Source organism: Polypterus senegalus, chromosome 11, assembly GCF_016835505.1.
Source record: "Polypterus senegalus isolate Bchr_013 chromosome 11, ASM1683550v1, whole genome shotgun sequence".
NCBI lineage: Eukaryota > Metazoa > Chordata > Cladistia > Polypteriformes > Polypteridae > Polypterus > Polypterus senegalus.
The window spans coordinates 78,186,973-78,206,014 of NC_053164.1; the positions used below are offsets into that span (position 1 = coordinate 78,186,973).

General features: G+C 36.3%; 1 protein-coding gene across 3 annotated transcripts in view; it reads right to left on the minus strand.

The window, feature by feature from the left end:
* Positions 1 to 19,042, minus strand: part of LOC120539227 — a 111,733-nt gene that overhangs the window by 33,415 nt on the left and 59,276 nt on the right. The window contains exon 1 of one of the 3 annotated variants that reach the window (XM_039769103.1): positions 6,705 to 6,972. The exons of the other annotated variants lie outside the window; for them this stretch is intronic. The gene's annotated coding sequence lies outside the window, so the exon portion shown is untranslated. Of the gene's footprint in view, positions 1 to 6,704; positions 6,973 to 19,042 lie in introns of those variants that run through there. 3 annotated transcript variants of the gene reach the window in all.

The following is a 19,042-nucleotide window of genomic DNA, read 5'->3' on the forward strand; positions in this document are numbered from 1 at the left end:
TTGCAACCAATGACACCAGAAGCAGACTGGCAAGTCATCTTCACAAGCAGCTTGAACACATCTAGATACCAACCAAGGATGGTGACATCATGACCAGCAATCCTAATGCTGTTGAACTGTGGACCTCGCTGCTCACAGCCCTGAAGTCCTCCAAGAAAGCCCTTGGATTCTCCAAGAGGAAGAGCCCAGACTTGTTTCAGGAGGCCACAGACAAGATTCTCCCCCTCCTGGAGACCAAGAATGTAGCTTTCCAAGCTCATCTTGTAAATCTATCATCTGTTTCTCTCCAGCAGGAGAGGAAAAAACTAGATCAATTACACAATGCAGACTCTGTGAAATCCAGAACAACTGGAGGGTTAGCAAGGCCAGTGAAATCCAATGCTACATGGATGAAAACAAGACCAATGAGTTCTACAATGCTATAAAAGAAATTATGGTCCTTTTCAATGTAATGTAGCTCCAGTCCGACTGCAGATGGTGTGACACTCCTCAAAAAAAAGCAACAGATCTTGGATCACTGGGCAGAGCACTTTCAAGAATTGTTGAACCAAATGAACCCAATGAGTCCTTGAGAAGATTCCCACACTCCCCCAGGTCCCTCAACTAGAGGAGTGTTCATCTTTCCACGTAGTCCAAACTGCCATCCAAGCCTTTAAGCACAAGAAAGCTGCTGGTGAAGACAATATATCTGCTGAAATATATAAATATGGGGAACTTAATCTTCTTGTCAAATTGACCGATTTCTTCAAACTCTGCTGGAAGCTTGCTACCATTGTCGCCATTTACAAGAAAAAGGGGGGCCGATATGAATGTGGCAACAGCCATGGTATTTAACTGCGGGATGTTGCTCAGAAAATCCTTGGCTGTGTCATGCGTGTCCAGTTACTTCATTACATTGTAGACAGAGTATTTTTGGAGTCACAAGCCACTTTTGTCCCAAACGCAGCACAACTGACATGATCTTCATCATCTACTAACTCCTACAGAAGACTTGGGAACACCAGAGAGAAATCCGCTTTGCCTTCATTGACCTGAGGAAAGCATTTGACACCGTCAACCGTAAGATGCTTTGCAAAGTACTCTGTAAGTATGGATGTCCCCCAATATTCCACACTATGCTCCATCTCTTCCATGACGGAATAAGGGCAAAGGTCCTTGTTGGCAGTGGAAACATCTACTCCCTTTGAAATCACTGTTGGTGTCAAGCAAGCCTGTGTCCTGGCTCTGGTGCCTTTCAACATTTACCTTGTCACCATCACTCTTCTCTCCAGAAGTGTGGATCTGGTACTGACTACATGGCAATTTGATCAACCTCCAAAGACTGTGAGCACTCTCGAAAACCTCCTTGACAATAATTTATGAGCTATGAGTAACTCAAGTTACACTTTTCTTTTAGACCAAATTATGCATCTCCAATAATGTTCTTAAATAATGTTTGTGATTTAAAGCTATAGATATAAGATAACTACTTATTTCTGTTTTTTCTGTAGTAAGAGACATTATTTATTTGGGGAAAATTACAGACTGCATATTCTGTCACATTTCACTTCAGTTTGTAAATAATAGTTTTACTGAATTAGCATGCATCTTATGGCACAATCTTTGACACCAGTAGCTCATTTAAAACAGACATTATAAAGATGACTAAAGCCTGTTAATCTATCTTAAGAAACTGGAAAATTAAGATGGCCTGTAAATATAGAGGATACAGAGAAATTTATTCACACATTGACTAATGCAATGCATTTTTTACTGGCCGTTCAAATCATTCTACAGTATATGTAGCTTTCACTTAATTAAAAATGCTGCAGCAAGAATTATTTTAAGAATTCATAAAGTTCAACCATATAATTTCTGTACTTAAGTATTTACACTGACTTCAAGTAAAGCTTAGGGCTGATTTAAAATCCTCCTTCTTACATATACGTACAGCTGTATATGGCCAAGGCCTTGCTTACCTATCTGATCTTATCATTACTTACAAACCAGAGTGCATGTTAAGATCTCAAGATGTCGGCCTACTAAAGATGTCAAGGATTAACCAAATAACAGTGAGAGGTCAATCTTTTAGTTACAGGGCCCCGAAGCTGTAGAATGATTTACCAGCTTAGATAAATTCTTTAAATTCAGGCTTAAGAATCACTACTTTAGTCTAGCATACCCTGATTAGAACTGCTGATTAGATGTATCTCTACTTGTTAGTCATTTGTACAAAAATATAAGTATTACAATAATTGTGAACTGCTATTAACTCTCCTCTATTCTCCTTATATTCTTGATGTCTTGCTGTAGCACTTGATGCCACTGCTCTACTGCCAATCTTACTGTCCAAAATCTTACTGCTCTACTGCCAATCTTACTGTCTAAAATTTCTGAAGCTTTGAATTAAATGCATAGAAAGATTTTCTTGTCATATTAGGCAGCCAGCACAGACCTACTGCAGAATGCCCCAGAGGGGGAGGGTTAGCAAGTTGGCCATTGACTCCAGGACTGTGACTGTATCTGATATTGGATGATATTACTTTCTGAGTAATCACCCATGGGTTCTTCAGGGATGCCGCTAACTGAAGATTTGTTTTCCTCTCTTCCATTGTCAACTGGCCATACGATAATGCTAATGGACACAAATTGCTAGGTTAGATTTGTGTTAATCAGTTTGGAACTATTTTATTTTACTGTGTATTTTAAACAAATCTGAATTAAATTTAAATCTTAAGAGTTTGTTTAATGTAATAAACTCATTTGAAGACACTAACTTCCCAGAGGTCTTACTATCTTTAGATGCAGAGAAAGCCTTTGAAAGAGTTGAATGGGATGTCTGTTTACCTCACCATGTAGATTTGAGATTGACACTAATATATCTGCACAGATTTGATTACTATACACCAGCCCTGAGTCCTTAGTCAGACAGTATCTGACAGATGCATGATATACTCAGTTAAGACCATGTAAAGGGAACATAATCATAAAATATATGATCTAGCAAAGCCTGTGATCGATCATATCACTCACAGTTCATATCACTCCAATACCTGACATATTTTGTACAAATGTTTTCCTTAAAATAGTTTATGATGAAAAAAAAAGATGAATTATGCTTTCTTTTGCACAGAGTGATGAAATGTATACTGTGTATTATAAAGGACTGAAATCCATTCCTTTTTTAAAATGCTGATTGAGAAGTCCCCTTTCCCATCATTAGAAGTATTTAGTGGGATTTGGTTGATGAAGCCTAGAAATACTACAGTTATTCTCCTCATTTGTGCCTAACTTACATTCAATCATAGATACTGATGGAAGACTGGGGAAGTTGGGTATGTTCCTTTTGACAAAGTTCCTATATTGCAAATAGAAAAAATAGCATATTGCAGGAATTCCACATTTTAAATGTACTTATTTAAAGGATGCATGTACATTGTCAGAACAGAGGTCTCTGAATATTGAGATACATAATTAAAACCATGAATTAAATGCTGTAGGTTAAAGAGACATGAACTATACAAGTATTGTGCAGAAGAGCAGCACATAACATCATGTCTGCTTTTAAGTGCCTTCTATATTGCTTTTATTTTTTGTGTGTGTCATAACCTGACTGCTAATGAATTGACAATAATTATTGGTGACTGGACAACAAAGCAAAACATTTAAAAAGAAATGTGAGCAGTGTCTCAGTTAAAGTTGTCTTACCTTCTGATTCGTTCTACAGTCTCAGAATACAAATATTTGCAAACCGATAATAAAACTGGAAGTTGGGTTATACCATGCTGCCATTTACATTAAATCTTTGCAATACTGTCTCTTTTTAATGTTGTGTTCCAGATTAAGAAAGCTTCACATGAACCTAAGTTTTTAAAATAGGATATAATAATATACATGTGCTATGATAATTGCTTTCTTTCATTTTGGAAAAACTCAATTTAAATGGATTTTTGAACTTCATAGTTACTGTAACACCAAGACATCTAAACCAAAATAATTAACGTGTTTCCTTGGTTAACTGAAAAAAGTATGCTATTAGTACAATTTGAGTTTTCGCTTTAGGATAGAGGAAAATATGGCAAAGCTTGAAATACATGATGAATGAATTAGTCCATGTATAATTTGTCCTTAATATAAACAGAATAGTTATATTAAAGAAATATATTTGGCTTACACAGTATTTACTTCATATATCGTAAAGTACAATTTTCCAAAATATCAATTATTGGACTTTAAATATGAATTATGCTATTAAGCAAGAGCCTCATTAAGTGGTTTTTTGGATTGCTCTAAATTAGGATCATTTGGGGGGGAAAAATTCACTTATGTGTCAGGTATTGTCAGACAATAATTCCTGTTGCTTTAATGACACCGGACAGGATTAAATTATGTAATGACAAATTCACTCTAATTGCTTACACTACATTATTTATGTGTTGGTTTATTTTGCCCACCTTCCATAATTCAGTAGGCAAATGATACTGTATACTATGTAAAATTTAAAAAAAAATTAAGAAGGTTTTACAGAATTTTTGTAAAATGTGTCAATGTTGTTCTGAAATAAACCTGCTAGACTTTTGCTTCTGCTCAATTTTCCTTTTGATATTTTAATATATGCAAGGATTTTTGTATTGGCCTTGGTTCACTTACCTCACTGAAAAGGGTTGGGGCTCTAATTTGTTGATTTTAACTTTGCAAATTTAAACTCTCTTCTTTTAAATGTATTGATTGTATTGTTGTATAGTGCTTCATCTGTTGTAATGTGATATATTATGTGTACCACACATTTTATATATTATATATATATACATATATATATATATATATACACACACACATATACCTACACACACACTCATATATACATATATGAATAACTAGTATAAACACTAAGATTAGACCAAAGCATTGTCTTTCAAACTTTATTTATCTGATAATGCTATAAAATATTTAGTCTCCAACAGACCTATGGATTTGTTTTACATTTAAGAATATGTTAATACTTGATATTTATCACTTACGATTTTGAAAAAAAAAAACAACTAGAACATTCAGTTTGCTTCATCTTAGTCACAGTAACAATTAGCTATTCAGCAGTTTAATTTCTGAGGCCTGTAACTGCCAATTGTTTTGTTTAGTAGTTAATATAGGAGTCGGGATGACAGGCCTGGTCTTTCACTAGGGCCCAACAAATCAGCTCATACAATTTAATTCCTAGACCTCAGTGGTGTTATATTTGGGTGGAAAAAATACATTTCCTAGAAATTAAACAGAATCTTTATTAAGTCAAGATGGAGTTAAATACTTAGAGACGTAGGTATGTCATAATAAAATGAAAAAGAAACAAATGCTTACATTCAACACCTCTCAGACTCAATACTAAACTTTTTTCAACTAGTCACTATCCAAATTAAATGATTTTCACCTTTCTTTAAAGTACAACAAAAATGGTTTACACAAAGATGCTGCATGACATCCTTGGCACATTGCATAATGGAACCTGCATGCTTATAACATGAGCCACCAGTAAAATCATTAGAAGGTAACATTTACAACAAAAATGTAACGAAACAAGTGCACTAAAAGCATACATAACTCCAAAGAACAGAAAAATGTACAAACACAGCAAAAATGATGTTTAATGGCACAAGATTTAATAAAAACAACATATAAATCCATCAACATTAACTGTATTAAACAACGGATAAAACCTGATTTCTACATGTGCCTTAAATTAATCTTTAATAAGTGGTTCCTAAAAATGGACGGTTATTGAACAAACTCTGCTTAGAAAGTAAATTGTAGCAATCACTAAAAAAAGGGTCACACATAATAATTTAATTGAAGAAACTTGCAAAAAATATACTTGCTCTCTAATGATAATTATCCACTGACACAATGTTATTCTATACTGTATGCATAAAGAAGTCGTTCTATCATCTATTTGTCTGAATTAGTTTGATACTGTATATTACAGGGTCATCCCAAAATACTTGAGTGCAAGACAGTTTATCACTGGCATATTCACACACACATCCATATTTATTTGTCCAGAAGAAATATGCAAATGTCCGTGCAATTAACCAGCACATCTTTAGTATGTGGGGGGATTCCATAGGAGAAGATGAGGTCATTCTGAACATGGTGAAAGTCTGTGCAAGATACCCTCAGACAATAAAGACGTATTTTTATAAAACAGAAGTTTTTCCTTTCAGAAATACACCTGCTTGTTGCTTAAGAGAGATAAAGCAAGAAAATTCTATAGAGCCATTAAACAGAAATTAAATTCTTTAAAATCCTGCCCTAAAGGGTATTTTTAAGGATTTTTTTTTTTTTTTAAAGTTCCATATAGATATCCATTTTGGTTGTGAACTTATGTAGTCCTGTTAAGACAAACCAGCCATTATTGTCGGAGGATGACAGAAGAAGGCGAAAGCATTTGTACAACATGGTACTAAATTCAGACGATAAAAGATTTTGCCGATAAATGAGAAGTCTTTCATCCAAGCAGTGCACAAAAGGGCAATGAAATGCCCTCTTGCATTAAACACTTTTCTGAATTGAATTGCTTTTATTTTAGCATTTCTTGCTAAAGTTCCTTCAATTTAATTTGTACCCTTATACCTCCCCTTAATTAAGCCAATACAAAGTTTCTATTCACAGCTGCATTAAATAAGTAACCTACTAAAGAATAAGATGAAAATTAAAGTACAATTTATCAATACCTGCTGCTGTTTGCCTTACATGACTTCCTGCACCAATTCATTTCTGTGCCAGTTCATCTGGAAAGCAGGATTACTAAAGAAGTAAGCAAGTGCAGTGAAGTTTCTTCTGCTTATTTCTTTAGCATATAAAGCCATGCCTCAACAAAATCCATGTGTCAGACATATAGTACTTCAGTTGCTAGGTGTAGACTATGAAAAACTAGTTTTATGGATGTTTACCCACTATCAAAAAGCAGTCCGTTCACACACTTTTTAGATAGCAGTTTAAATTTCTTCAGTTGACTGTTTCAGTAATTGTCAACCCAGGAAGAGTTATGTCATTTTCATGAGTATTTTCTGACTTTGATGTTTCTAAACCAACAGCGCTTTTTTTTTTTCTCAGTAACTGTGTGATACGAGATGCATGTTAACCATTTGCTCCCTGGACAGGAACAACTCTAGCTGTTTTGTTTCAAAAATTGAACATTGTTTCATAATACTATACTACCAACAAGTATAATTTTGTTAAATATGGAAGACAGAGGATGACTACAACACAACATTTAAATATATATAATGTATATATAATATAATAAGATGTATGCTGCCTGGCTCCTTGACTTCATTATTTTTAATATGAAATATTTAATCACAAATCTATTTGTTAATTCAATAATAAACATTAAATGATTCTTTACCTGATAGAAATATACTTTATATTTCACCATTAGGGCAGCTATGTGGAACTCTGGCTAATGCAATCTTTTTTTGTGGGATTTATACATTTTCAACATTTCTATGTATTTTCACTAAATGGACTCTAGGGCCGGATCCTATATAATGCCTCATGCTACTCAAATGGGATTCACCCTATTACCCTGTATTAAAATAAGCGGGATCGGAGAATTAAGAATGAATCATTGAATGCATGAGTGTAGATATGCTCGCTAGTATGCCAACATCCTGACTAGTGTTGGTTCCTGCCTCATACTTACTCAGTCAGGACTGGCAACATCTTTCAGTGTCCCTGAAATGGAAAAAAGCACGGTAGACAGATTTCAAAATGATGACGCCTAAAATGATAGTAAGATCTGATGTAGTTCTTTCAGGCATTACTTTTTTATTTCTTCACTGGAAATAGATTAATTTCGGAGTGCTCAATTACATTCTTTTAATTTTGAAGATTGCTAATACTACATTATTTCCTGATGATGACAGGTGCACTACTGTGCTCCACACTGCATTGACAGTTTACTAAAACAGCATACTTTGTTACTGAAAAGAAATCAGCTAATATTATACCTGTTTTTTTAAGCAAAAGAAATATTCATTAGTATAAGAACTAAAATGTGATGAATGCAGTGAAAATACAATGTTTAAATGGGATGCAGTCTTTAGTTACAAGTATTTCCTACCATTAGGGTTACTCCAGTTCAATGGCTAATTGTGGACAAATATATGGATATAAGCAGTAGAAATGTCTGGTCACTTATGTGAGGCACCTTGAGAACTACAGCAGTTTTACAGGAATTCTAAAAAAACGGATTAATCTTTAATTCACATGTTCGATTTCATAAAGAATGGGAATGGCAAAAAACCTTCAGACTTGGGCATGTTGGCAACAAAAAAGTATATATGGTGTCCCAGAGCTGAAATTCAAATCAGCCCTCAGAATGTCCTATGATCAATGTATGTTTATGTTTGCAAAATATGTGGAAGTGGATAACAGGGACTATATAATCAGTAAGCAATATGATTCTAATAGCAAACGTTCCTTTTTTAATTTTAAAAGTCTACAGCTCACTTAAGGAGCCTGAAGGTTAAAAGATGGCAAATGAAAATCAAGCCAACACCAAACAACACCATAAAATCTGTATATATATATATATACATAAGTAATGTAGCTGTACGTGAGAAAACCCTGCAGAGAACAACATGTCCAAGCAAAATGGACCCTGGCAATATACCTGTTTTATGAAGATAATGTAAAACTTAAATTGAAATCACTCGAATTACTGTACATGGCCTCCTGATTATTTGTTACACAGAATGAATATAATCTAATTGAACCACCAGAGCCAGTACCTTTTCTTATTTATTATTAAGCCATCATAATGAAAATCTCTAAACGAAATCTCTAAATTAGCCTGGTATGTGTGATTGTGACCTTTGATGGTATGACATTTCACTCAGGACTGGATCCTACCTCACAATCAGTGTTGCTGGTTAACTGCCACCTCTCTGTATACCTGTAGTTGAAAATAAGAAGTCACTGAATGGATGAATGAGGGAGAAAAAAAGTAATGCCTCAGTGCAGATATCATACTTGAATGGCTCAACAAATTGGTGAGATCAAACCCTACACTGAAATTGAATCTAATGTGTACAACTGCAAGGATACATACAGTATTTAGGTATGTTTCATCATTTAGGTAAAATAAAACACAATGTGATGGTGCCTAGCATGAAACACTGTGTAGATTTATGTTATTTCCATATAGTAAAATATTTTAAAGGTATTAAGATGTACATTTCTGTATGTCTCAGTCACTGCCAGTACTATCCTGATCACAGCCTCAGTCAGGGCTATTTTTCTTGGTATTCACCTCCCACATTATTCTGTTGTCACTTAACCCGTGTGCCTTGTGCTATTTCTCACTTTCTCCCAACTTTCCATTACATATTCCGCACAGATGACAGGTCTTATGCAATATGTAAAATAACAATACCCGTTTACTGATGTGGCCTTTGAGCATAGTGTCTATTGTTAGTTCTTTAAGGTACCTCATTGCAAAGTCACAGTCGTAACGAGTCTCAAGCTGAAATCGTAACAACCATGCAATACCATCAACTCTGATTTAAGCAATCATTTTAACACTATTCAAAGTAAACGCAAAAAAGAAAGATATTTTCTTGACCTTGTTTCATTATGCTTCACATGTTCAGTGTAAATGAAACCAGGTTCTGAGCTAACACCTGCTTCTTAGGGCGGAGGGGTTGTGAATCTGTTATCTTACATTGTTTCAGTAAACCACGGGTTCAAAGACTATGCCATCTGACGACACTTTTTTTGATAAGCTGTTATGAATACCATCTCCTTTTCTCTTTTCTTTTCTTAACAAAAGATGTTTTCTTTCATTGCAAGAACTTTCCTGATGCAATCTAAACTTCTTTAATTGCAACCATACATGGTAATATAATCAGTCCAGTTTAATAACACGCACTTTGCTAAAACAGACGCACATATTAAAATTAATTATATTCTTACAGCAGACTACTTTAGATGTGCTGTATTAGTTTGCTGAATGATAACACACTTGAGTTGTTTGTGTCACTTAAAAAAAGGCCACAAAAACCTACCAGGAACAGTGAAACTGAATTAAAACTAAATCTACTTATTATAAATGTACTTATATGTACTTTGTAACAAAAGATAAAATATTGAGTAAGAAGTAAAACAAATATATATTCTCTTCTCAACAGTAATTAATAGAAGCAAAGAAAAGACCAAATGTTAAATTCAATCCAAATGGTTAGCTCTAGACTATTCTATGTTAACTTTACCTTAAAAAACATAAAATAACTGATTTTATAAGCATTTGCCCTATTAGTAATTCACAGAAAATGTCTCCACCAGCTTTACAAAGCAGGGCACTGGAACATTCACGCTTTATAATTTACAGACTACCTCTATACCTAACACACAATCTCAGTTAGATTGTGTTGCAGCCTTTGACCAGGCACTTCAAAATGTCATCTTTTTAGTTTTTGAACCACTTAGTTTGGCTGCATGTCTGATTCATTTTCACCCAGGTCTCAGGCATTATGGATTTCTGGGCAGTTTGCTGTATCCTTTTCAACTTTGTCTTCATAAGCATTCCAGGCTGCGACAACAAGACATCCTACAGCATAATGTTATTACCATGTTACCACCACGGCTCATAGTATGATATTCTCCTCAGGATAATGGGCAACACCACACTGGAAGCAAATACCTGTATAATGCTTACTATTTAGGCTAAAAAGTCAATGTTATATCTTATAAGATGTAATCACCTTCTTGCAGTTGATCTTGCATTGTACTATATATGATTTTCGTCAGCTTTAAGTTACAATATATTTGTCATGTCACTTAGTTATCACATATGGATTGACCAGCAAGCCCATTGTTTTAAAGTACATTTCCTTCTACTCTTTACTTGATTGGTGCTTTTCAATACTGCATTACACTTCCTATTTGAACGATCCTTTGAATTCATGGTATAGTTTTTGTGACCATACTGCCAAAGTATTGGATCACTCAAAGATTGGGGTACTTAATTTAAATTCACATGAAATAAATTAATTATATACAGACAGGCTCCATTAGCACCTGAGCTTGTAAAGGGGTAAATATTTGCTACATTGATCGTTGCTTTAATAATCAGTTTAGGAGTATTTATAAAGTTTAGATTCTGATATGTTCTGGATAGTGATAAATTCGCATTTTTTTGATGCAGTGTACTCTACAGCTCTATACACCAACTGATGTAACTGTCATCTGTGCATCTATCCACCCTTTCTTTTTCCTTTTATGTGGCCACAGGAAAATTTTTGAAGTTTGAGCTGTGAGTGTGTTTGAATTTATGCCTGTAAATAAAGTTAAAATGGACCTTCTTTATACAGCGTTTTGGAAAAGAAGACACGGTTAAGTTAAGGTCAGTGTTTGACATGAATAACAAGACATAGCAATCACGTACCTGCACCTATCCATATCAGTCATGTGGATGAGTATCAAAATGATCTCTGTCAGGCAAGGACACAATTAGGTCAAGATGGGGCAGCGAGGGGGAAACATAACATCATATCCTTAGCATCTTCTACAGCTCTATGATGGCCAGTGGGATTTTCTACATGGTGATGTGCTGGGGTGGTAAAATCCCTTACAAAGAGACCCACTAAATCAACAGCCTAATTTAAAGGACATGGTTAGTTATGGGATGCACTCTGGACCCCCTGGAGAGAGCAACAAAAGAGGGAATTAAAACAAAACAGAGTGGCATTATGAAAAATGTTGTACATCCCCCCTCTGACACACTAACACTCCTGGAAATGGCACTGGGGCTCCATTATGCCAACAGCAATACTTCTGCACGATGCCTTATTGGTACTGTGACTGCCAAGTGAGGAATTTTCTTACTTTTTAGTTTTCTTCCTTTTTAGTTATTCTGGTGTGTGTTCAGACTGTAGTGTGTGTGTATATGTATTTATCGATCTATTTATGCATTTATTTATTTAAAGAGCTTCTGCAAAAAGCCAAATGTTCCCCTGGGGACAAATAAAGCTATGTCAAACTATAATGGTCAAGTACCTAGTGTCAGTAAGTTGTTAGCTGCAAGTAAAATCGAGTAACAGAAATAATAGGGGAACAAAATTGCAAATTTTTAGCGTCTTTAAGAGCTCTATAGAGAAGATGTAGGATGTATCCTTTTGTTTCTCGTGGAAACCTATTATGTGTAAATAATGAACTTATGCCAAATCTTATTAAACACTATCTATATTGTGTACATAACACTGGCTTAGTGTTACAGTATATCGTTTTCTGTACTCACCATACTGGTATATATATATATATATATATATATATATATATATATATATATATATATATATATATATAATATACTGCTCAAAAGAATTAAAGGAACACTTTTTAATCAGAGTATAGCATAAAGTCAATGAAACTTATGGGATATTAATCTGGTCAGTTAAGTAGCAGAGGGGTTGTTAATCAGTTTCAGCTGCTGTGGTGTTAATGAAATTAACAACAGATGCACTAGAGGGGCAACAATGAGATGACCCCCAAAACAGGAATGGTTTAACAGGTGGAGGCCACTGACATTTTTCCCTCCTCATCTTTTCTGACTGTTTCTTCACTAGTTTTGCATTTGGCTACAGTCAGTGTCACTACTGGTAGCATGAGGCGATACCTGGACCCTACAGAGGTTGCACAGGTAGTCCAACTTCTCCAGGATGGCACATCAATACGTGTCATTGCCAGAAGGTTTGCTGTGTCTCCCTGCACAGTCTCAAGGGCATGGAGGAGATTCTAGGAGACAAGCAGTTACTCTAGGAGAGCTGGAGAGGGCCATAGAAGGTCCATAACCCATCAGCAGGACCAGTATCTGCTCCTTTGGGCAAGGAGGAACAGGATGAGCACTGCCAGAGCCCTACAAAATGACCTCCAGCAGGCCACTGGTGTGAATGTCTCTGACCAAACAACCAGAAAGACTTCATGAGGGTGACCCAAGGGCCCCATGTCCTCTAATGGGCCCTGAGCTCACTGCCCAGCAGCATGCAGCTCGATTGGCATTCGCCATAGAATACCAGAATTGGCAGATGCACCACTGGTGCCCTGTGCTTTTTACAGATGAGAGCAGGTTCACCCTGAGCACATGACAGAAGTGAAAGGGTCTGAAGAAGCCATGGAGAACATTATGCTGCCTGTAACATCATTCAGAATGATCAGTTTGCTGGTGGGTTAATGATTGTCTGGGGAGGCATATCCATGGAGGGTCACACAGACCGCTACAGCCTTGAAAAAGGCACCTTGGCTGCCATTAGGTATCAGGATGAAATCCTTGGACCCATTGTCAGACCCTATGCTGGTACAGTGGCTCCTGGTGCACGGCAATTCCTGGCCTCATGTGGTGAGAGTATGCAGGCAGTTCCTGGAGGATGAAGGAATTGATACCATTGACTGGCCACCACACTTTCCTGACCTAAATCCAATAGAACACCTCTGGGACATTATGTTTTGGTCCATCCAATGCCACCAGGTTGCACCTCAGACTGTCCAGGAGCTCAGTGATGCCCTGGTCCAGATCTGGGAGGAGATCCCCCACAACACCATCTGTCATCTCATTAGAAGCATGCACCGATGTTGTCAGGCATGTATACAAGAACACAGGGGCCATACAAAGTGCTGCGTACAATTTTGAGTTGCTGCAATTCAATTTTGGCAAAATGGACTAGCCTGCCACATAATTTTTTACTCTGATTTTTGGGGCGTCTTTGATTTCAGGGCTCTGTAGGTTGATCATTTTCATTTCCATCAAACGATGTGGCATCCTTTCGTTCCTAACACATTACCCAGTCTATATCAGTATAGATATCCAGGAGGATTTCTTTTTCCCATTGAGATCTGATGTGTTTTCAAAGTGTTCCTTTAATTTTTGAGCAGTTTATATATATATATATATATATATATATATATATATATATATATATATATATATATATATATATATATATATATATATATATATATATATACTTTTTTCTTTTTTTTTTGCTTACTGTGCTTAGAGGAGGTCCCAAGTAAGTCCTGCTCACATCCTCTGCTGATGATAGCTACATTAAGCTCTTGCATCAACCACTGTTCAGATGCTGCAACTTTTGTTATTGTGACCTCACTGAATTCTATTTGCTCTCTGTGGAAGTTTTTTATACAGATGAATGTTAAAAAATTAGTTGGGTATAAGCTATTTAAGCCATGGAAGCTTCCCATTTGATGAGTATGGATTTATTTAAATGCCTTAGCTTTACAAAAAAAATAAATACTTGACTTTCTGTGAAAATGGTTGTGCTGTGCAGCCACGGAAGACTTAAAGAAAATAGCTAACACAAAACATTTACATTGGTTACATTTAAATTAATGCAATTCTGGGAACCTGGCAAAATCAAATAAAAGTGTTATGTATTGTGAGTGTATGTACTATCTTTTTAAATGCACCTCTTTTCCTTGTTCTTTGTGGGTGAAACTCCAGGAGGCAGTGGCACCCTGACATCACCACTCCTGAGCTACCATTCTGGCTATTTACTGTAAGTCAGTGGAGAAGGCTCAGGAGCAGGAGATCATTTTGTTCATTGTGAAATTCCTTTAGTACTGCTATTTCTATTTGCATTTACTAGTTTCTGTGAAATTCTTGCCTGTTTTTCTTGGATTCCTACGGTTTATGTATTGAACCTGTTTGCTGTAGATTGCCTTTTAGGTAAGTCCTTTAGCCTTTTTTATTGCTTTTTGTTTTAATGTATGTTTTAATATTTTATTGTTGTTTTGTTAGTCTTGAGTTATGTTTCTCGTCTTATTTTGTTGATTTTATATATGATTTTGCTGGTATAGATTCTAATTTCCTGTAACCTTGAACAAGAGAATTGAATCCTCCTATAAGTCATATTTTTTCATTTTTTCCATTATACATTTGCAGAGTCATAATCGGTCTTGTGTAAGGCAGGAAAAAATACCTGAGAGCAATATAAACAAAAATACATATCAAATGGAATTTAGACATTCTGATGGCTTTAGTAGATACTGGTATAATGTATTTAAATATACTTTTCAGTTATTCACTCTTGAATCGATTGAAGCACAGATTCATTCTCACTCACATTACTGCTGCCACCACCAAGCAAACACCAGGAAAACAAGGCTTTTTCCTGCCCTATCTTCCTGTTTGCATTGACTTGCCAATCAAGTTGAACCACACATTACTATGGGTAACATTCATAACAGCCTATTTATTACACTTAGTTCACGTGCAAGTCCATACACACATCTATACTAATAAAAGGCAAAGCCCTCACTCACTCACTCACTCACTCATCACTAATTCTCCAACTTCCCGTGTGGGTGGAAGGCTGAAATTTGGCAGGTTCATTCCTTACAGCTTCCTTACAAAAGTTGGGCAGGTTTCATTTCGAAATTCTACACGTAATGGTCATAACTGGAAGCTGTTTTTCTCCATTTACTGTAATGGAGATGAGCTTGAACGCCGTGGGGGCGGAGTTTCGTGTGACATCATCACGCCTCCCTCGTAATCACGCAGTACATAGAAAATCAGGAAGACCTCCAAAAAGCGCTGAAGAAAACATGCATTATATAATTGAGAAGGCAGCGAAACAATAAGAAGCGAGCGAGTGACATATACAACCATATTGATGAGTTCTGCTACTTCGGAAACAAAGCACGATGTAAACCTACACTTTAAATTAAGTTCATAGACAGGCTGCCGCTGGCGTTTGTAATTTAGTGCCTGCCCATATAAGGCCGTCGTCAGCGGCAATCCAATAGCAAACTCCCACTAAATATTCACGGGTTAAGGACTGTGCTTATGCAGAGGAAGATGAGATGGTCAGTGTGGTGTTTGGCACAAACTCAGCGAAACTGTGAGAGAAAGTTTTAAGTGCCAGTACTAAGGTAACATTAAATACAGCCATGGACATAGCACGACATGGCACCAGCATAGCTGAGAACCTTTGATGCATGTACACCGAGCGCTCACGTGAACTGACGCGTGCACAGATAAAAGCAACAGTTCCAAAGAGCTGAACAAAACCGAATTACACAATTGAAAAGGCAGCAAAAAATATGAAGCGTCTGATACATACAAGCATATTCATAAATGCTGCTACTGTGGAAACAAAGCACACGTTGGAAAAAGTCAATGTCCCGCTAAAGGAAGACAGTGTAAAAAAACCCGTGCATGCAGTGTGTCAGGTCTCGGATAAAGAAGAAGACGAGCTGTTTATTGATGCAGTAAGAAACGAATCGATGAATGAAACCTGTCATCTTTACAACGATTGACAAACACGGAATGTAACTTGAACACAACACATCCTACAAATACAAACCTGATTGAAAGAAATAATGATAATCAAATCATTGATGACAGCAACACTCACAAAACAAATACTGTATATTGACAGTCATGTTACGTTATTTTTAAAATGTTCCCTTTTCTTTTCTAGCTTTTTAACACACTACTTCTCCGCTGCGATACGCGGGTATATATATATATATGTATATATATATCCCGATCTACATACTCGAATAATGGATACTTTATTCGCCATCAATGATTGTTTTGGTAAAGCCATACTCAGTGTATTCATTAGATGAACGGTAAAAAAGTAAGAGCGAGGGGAGGATGACTTATTGAGGCATGCAGGCTGTAGTGCGTCAACTCTATCTGAATTGCGATCACATTTGAAAAATATATCTTTTCAAGTTCTATTTAGTCCATATGTGTCAAACTCAAGGCCCGCGGGCCACATCCAGCCCGGCGTGTAATTATATCCAGCCTGTGAGATCATTTTATATACTGTATTATTGTTATTAATGGCCCGGGTATATGAAGCGCTGGTAACACAATAAACTACAGATCCCATAATGCAGCGCTTCAGCTGCCTTGCCGAACACTTACCGCGTTAATCAAGTCTAGCTTATGATGCTGCAAGTTATTGCGAAGCTAGCTCACACGATGCTGAAGAGAAAAGTTGATTCTGAAAATAGAGCCTTTAAAAACCGATGGGAGGCTGAGTATATGTTTACTGAACCCGTGTGTCTCATTTGTGGAGCTAATGTGGCTGTAATTACAGAATTTAATCTAAGACGGCACTATGAGACAAAACATCAGGGAGTTCTGTGTTGTGGAGATTCTCAGGATGGATTGCAGGTGCTCATCAGTGAGGCTGAAAGACCTGAATGCAATGCAGAAGATACAGAAAGCAGAAGAATTAAATAAGAATCTGACACCAGCGGACGTTTTACCCGTGCACAATCACAAAGTGATTTCAAGTGAAGTTGCTTTTATGGGAGACACAAATGCACCAGTGCAACTTTCCCTGTTGCCAAGTAATGTTAAACCAAGTCGTCACTACGGTGTTCCCAAATACGCACTTTGCTGATAAACCAAGCGCACTGAGTTTGCACGGCGCTTTGGTGACTTTGAAGAACAAAAAAAGTCCATCTACATGCGGCTCGAACCTTGTGCATGTTTGGTAGCACATATCTGTGTGAGAAGCTCTTCTCAGTGATAAAGACTAACAAAACAGCACACAGGAGTCGCCTCACTGATGAGCACCTGCAATCCATCCTGAGAATCTCCACAACACAGAACCTCACACCAAACATAAACGAACCTGTTGCCAAAAAAAGATGCCAGGCGTCCAGCTCTAAAATGACATATGAGCAAAGACAACTTAATGATTTGATTTGTTATTGCTGAAAGGAACACATTTTATTTATATTTCCAGGTTTTGTTATGCAGCATGTTCATATTTGAATTTGTATAATTTTGAAAGGATGTATTTTTATGGAGAGCAAAATCTTTTGGGATATTTAAAATCTAAGTTTATTTTTTATATAAATTTACATAAGAGTAAAGAAATTTGAATGTTTGTTCTTTTAAGTTATTTAAGGTTTGAGTTGATTTATTCACGAATAATATTCCTGTCTGTTTTTACCATTCCTACCAAAGATATTTCTGTCGACTAAATAAAAATTCCTTCTATTTAAAATTTAAATAGAACTTGAACAAATACGATAGTTCATAATATCCACGCAGACTTGCACGTAAGAGCGGAGTTATCCGTTTTAACAAGCAGCGTATTGCACTGATACGAAATAGCTGTGTGTGTATATATGTAGATATGTATGTATATGTATATATATCTTTATATATGTGTGTGTGTATGTATGTATATATGTATAGATATGTATATATATATGTTTATGTATATATGTGTATGTGTATATATGTGTATATGTATAGATATGTATATATATATGTTTATGTGTGTGTGTGTGTAAATATATATATATATATATATGACAGCAACACTCATCACTCACAACAGTGACAAAACAATTACATTGACAATCATGTTACGTTATTTTCAAAATGTTTCCTTTTCTTTTTCATTGCTTCTTCAACACACTACTTCTCCGCTGCGAAGCGCGGGTATTTTGCTAGTATTATATATATATATTACCTTTAAGATACCAATATACTGTTTCGGTGATTGGTTTTGTTAATGTCTGCATATATATTATGTGCAAGGTGTGCTAAGATGGATCAGTAATACTGTAGTATGGACTTGCTTAATATTGGATTACGATGCTATTTGAACATTACAAGCAGTTACCAGCAGATTCACAACATACTGCAGAATATAGCGAGGTCTCTCTGGGCTCATTGGATTGTTATCGGGCCTGAGAGGCGGTGCAGATGAGGACGGAAGCACAAGCAGAAGCATGGATGACAGACGGGCCTTCTGGTTAGACAAAGGAAGCAGCCACGTAAACCCCCGATACCAAGCGTCTTCCTCACAAACACCAGATCCATCATCCACAAATTAGACTATCTGGAATTACTGATGGATGCAAACTTCTGTGTTTGCGAATGCTGTGTGATGGTCATTATGGAAACCTGGCTGCATACGCTTATTGTGGACACTGTAGGGTAGCTGGCAGGCCGTACAATCTATCGCTTAGACAGGAACAGAGTCTCCAGCACGAAAAAAGGTGGGGGTAACAT